Genomic DNA, 4769 nt, shown 5'->3' with positions numbered 1-4769 from the left:
GTATTGAACTATGTAAAAAACAAAAGCAAAAATCATAATTAGTTTATGGGATAAAGGAAAGAGAAAAAGTCAAAAGAAAGAAAGAAACAAGAAAATAAATCTTTGTCTCAGAGTTTGTTACTATTTAACTTGAGGATAATGTTAAATATTCAAATTTTAAAAATCTTATTAGTTTCAAGTGGCTACCTCTGCAAAAGATATATGTATATATCTCCTTCACTGTGCTCTTCCAAAATAAATTCTTATTTTGGATTGAGATGGTAGAAAATATAACCATGTGATAGTAAAACATGTGCACATACACACACCAGCAACCACAAAAAATAGTTTCTCATATACACAATGCTCAAACCGATAGATAAATATTCTAATTTGGAGATCTAAGTATATGGATGTTATTGTCATCTGGTTTGGAGAACTAATATTTTTCTAAACTGTATTCTTTCAGGAAGAACACAATTCTGTATCTACATCATTCTACACTATTGGATAATAAAAAATAACCTGTTAAAAATTTTTTAATCTATATGTCAAATTTGAAGCTTTTCTTTTGTAACTATCCCATTAAATAAGATAGAAACGTTTAAGATCTGGGCCTGGGAAAGGAGGCTCCTGGGAGCTGCTAATGATATTGCTCATCAAGACCGGTCTTCCTAATCGAAAGTTGCTAGAAGAAATCTATTGGAAAGACATCTCCACCCGTGTAGTCAGGATTTTTAAAATAGGATTTTGTGTGAGAAAATGTGAAAGTTATCTCCTAGATAAAATGGAAAATAGAGGAACTCCTTTAGGAAAAGTTACCACATGTCATAGAAGGTCCAATGAAAGAAGGAAAATTAAAGAAATCTCTCTCCTTTCTCTAAACAACCATGGCACTACGTTAGAGAGAACCGGCGGGAGGACAAAGGAGATTCGTGTAAGATATCATTTCAGAAAAAGGAATTTCAGCTACTGTAATTAGGAAACTATTGTGTAAATAGTATTTATGGTCTCTTCCCACTGTAAAATTCTATGATATAAGCATTATAAAGAGCAGAATGTTTATTTTAGTATTATTCCTTATAGTGAAAAGTGCTGTGCTCTAGGCAAAACATAATGATTATCAAAATAATGGGACTATATCCATGCTTATGTCTTAAGCGTTTTATAAGTTATAGTAAATGTCCTCTTCGATGGCTCTTGCCAAGCCTCAGGCCCTCTGCCTAGTGGGTAACTGGCTTTGCTGATGGCTCAGCAGTTCGCCAGTAGGAAATTACACTCTGGAATGAGCAGCTCCCGATTCACATCATCAAAGCCATATCATTGCATAATCTCTCAGGAACATTGTTTCAGTGGGAAAGTATCTGCAGGAAGGTGAGAAATTAGGCAAATGAATAAAGTAATAATATTAAAAATTTTAAAGCCCACAGGAAAGAAAAAAATCCAGCCAAAAAAAACAAAAAACAAAAAAACCCATGATGGTTCACTTCAAGATTGAGGGGAAGTCTTCCCCCCAGGTAAAAGCAGCAAGTGGTTAATAGATGTCAATGTGAAGGGAAAAACCCAGTGACAGAATGTTATCTATTTTAATAGACACCTTCCATTTCCATATTTTCACACGGGTGTGGTTCCTGCCCTTTGCAGGAGGAAATTTGGTCACCGACATACTTACACACTGTGAAGCTCTTCCTGTCAGACTTTATTTGGAAACAGGATCTGCCAGTCTTGCTTGTGATTTTATGCTTACAGGAAATCTTTTCAGCTCTATTGACAGAAACCCACTTTCAGCTCTGTTAATGACAATTCTAACAGGTGTTATTTTCCTGTCAAGCTTTTCATTCCCCTCATGACTGTTCAACAGAGACTACCTCCAAACTCAAATTTGAAGATTCAATGTTAATCCTCTGTCTCTCATCCTCTGGTATCCCTCTTTCCCCATCTATATTCAGATTCCTTTATGAGGTGGGTATTCTGATCCTAGACCTCTATTCTGTTTTCTTATTGACTCACCTTCCTCTACGTATTTTAAAGTTTCTACTCCTCCTATCTCAATGTTCAAAATCTTTTTTGTCCTTTTCTTTCACAGCTCTCAAAGTCATGTACTGGTAATATCCTTCTTACAGTAGTTAATTCTTTACAAAATATTTTCTTTCTCTTCCAGCAGGTAAGCGCCTTCTAATTATGTTAAGGACAGGCTTTGAGGCATTCAGGAAGGAAAATATTTTTAAAATATACGACTCTCAAAAAGTCACTCAAAGTATTCATCAAAAGCTGTGATGAGCCTTACTAAAATTATATTAGAGATTTACCTCACCTGTAAAAATCTAGCATGGTGGATTAACCTTTCTTCTTAACTATCCCTTATAATTTGTGGAGTGTCTTTTCCCAATAAAGGAGTTATTTTGCAAATATCTGGTTTCTGTAATCACTGGAAAATATTGATGTAGGTGACTTCCATCTCCAAATAGACTTTTGTCCAAAATTATTCACGTTGGTTGTCCTCATACCATAATTTTTCATATAAAGTACAAGAATCTACGTTAGCATTATAAAAATTTAGTTTATGTAATTTTGGTTTTTTTTTTGGAACTTAGGCTGCTATATATTTTCTAAGATACCATTGTAAGAAAGGGGTCAGGAAAGGTATAAAGATGTTAAAGGTTAGGTTGTTAGATGCTGTTAGATGATAAAGGAAAGGCTAAAGATGTCCAAGTGCCATGAATGAGATATATTACCTTTGTGTGTGTATGCACACAGGTGGATTGGCTTGTCCTAATCTGACCAAATCCATTCTAGGAAGAGGGGTTATTGTATTACTGCCCATTAGTCTTTCTCAGTTCTCATCGAAGACTCACTGGTAACGATTGTTGGCATAAGAAATCACTCAAAGCAAAAAGTCCATTCTGCAAGTCTGACTTCATCAAGGCTTTACATGTATAATAACAAAATCAGAACTTATTTCTTATTATTTACTAATATCCATTTAGCTTACTTCATCTAAGTAGTTCAAAGTTATTAAATGATGTAAAAATAGCTAGAAGCCAAACCTCCCTTAAGAAATTTATTTTGAAATATTATAAGCATAAGTTTGATATGTTTGCTAGAAAACTGATTTTATAGTATTTGTAAGTTATTGGTCTTAAATGTGTTGTGTATGTTACCTTCAAATATAAGTTGAGAATAAATAAAAGCAGATACCTATTTTACCTGTTCATCTTTGAGTAATTTCTTCTCTCACATCTGATGGAAAAATAATTAATTTGCATATTTCTTCTAAATCTGTTGATAAGGGATCTAATATTCTCACAAAGTAATTTACTTAACATGATAAATTATGTATGCCTCAAGCATTCCATTCACAATACATGTGCTGGGACTTCTGAAAAGATGACTTCATTTCATGTTAATTTAGACTAAACTTAAAAATTTCACCAGAAGGATAAGATTATGTTCCCAAGAGCCATCCAATTCCTTCTCTGCATCTATGTATGGGAAGATTTACCATGCTTCTACATGCAACAATGAAATTTTTCAGCAAACTAATCTTTAATATCTAGGATGGATTTTACCTAGAAAAATTTTAAACTTTTCCAGCAGACTCAGTACAAGATGGTGTATTCCAAGGGTTAATCAGTAAAGTTTTAATCATTCTTGAGAGGCCAAATGTGGCTATAATTCTGGTGTGTGCGCGCGCGCGCGCGCGCGCGTGTGTGTGTGTGTGTGTGTGTGTGTGTGAGTAATTTATTGCTGCATCAAAAAATACAAAAGGTCATTATGTTGCATTGTAAGAGATTGGATGAGAAGCAGTTCCACCAGCCTCTTGCAGAGGACGGTGATCTCTTTGAAAGTTTTCACATTGAACTCTCTTCCAATATTGTTTCAATTTGTTTCTTCTCTTTGGTACCACCATGTCATTTCCACTGTAATTATGATTTACAAGTTATTTAGACTATTTTGGTTTGTGTACAACGAGGCTTTTGTAGAGTTTTGGGATTTTTGGGGAGGGCATGTAATTTATTTCTTAGAATTTGTGAATGCTGATTTAAATTGACTCATTGTTATCAAAATTTCTTAGGATAACATAACTTCCTTATTGTATTCTGTATTCCTCTTCTTCAATTTGAAGTAATTGGCCATTGAGAATAAATTAATGCAATGCTTTTAGGTTTTTTCCATCTCTTTGCATTATCCTTAGCCTTGAGTTCATCTCAACTTTTACATTTGATTTAGTCTTTAAACTATTTTGCATTTTTGGGTTAGGAGGACTGTGAATTCTGAATGATGACCCACTTCTTATATCCAGGTTCACACAATTCCAACTGATCTGGACTTTGATTGACAAAAAGTACATAGCAGAAAAATTTCTAGATCTCTCAGATATTTCTTCAATCTTTACATTGACTCAGCATAACTATCTATAATTAACAGAGTTTAGGATTTTAATCAACATGGCAAAGCCAATTCCAGTTACTGGTTAAATGCAGGATCTTTCGAGAATATGATATTGTTTAGGTGGGGAAAATTCATCCCTTCTCTTTTCGGTTCTTATTGCTGATCAAATAATTAAAATGACATAAGGCAGATTAACAGAAGGAAATCAAGCTTTAATCCATACACACAGGAAATTCACATAAGCATGAAGAATTCCAAAAGAATGAGACGAAATAAGGTATATTTGTTTTTCTAGACTAAGGTGGAATTAAGGGTCTGGGACTTCAAATGGAAGTAAGTCGATTTACGGGTAGATGAAAAGAGTTAATGTTTAGTAAACCAAGGTTTTCTGGGCAATC

The sequence above is a fragment of the Pteropus vampyrus genome, unplaced genomic scaffold, assembly GCF_000151845.1.
Source record: "Pteropus vampyrus isolate Shadow unplaced genomic scaffold, Pvam_2.0 Scaffold4, whole genome shotgun sequence".
Lineage (NCBI taxonomy): Eukaryota > Metazoa > Chordata > Mammalia > Chiroptera > Pteropodidae > Pteropus > Pteropus vampyrus.
Note: the sequence above shows the minus strand (reverse complement) of the source record.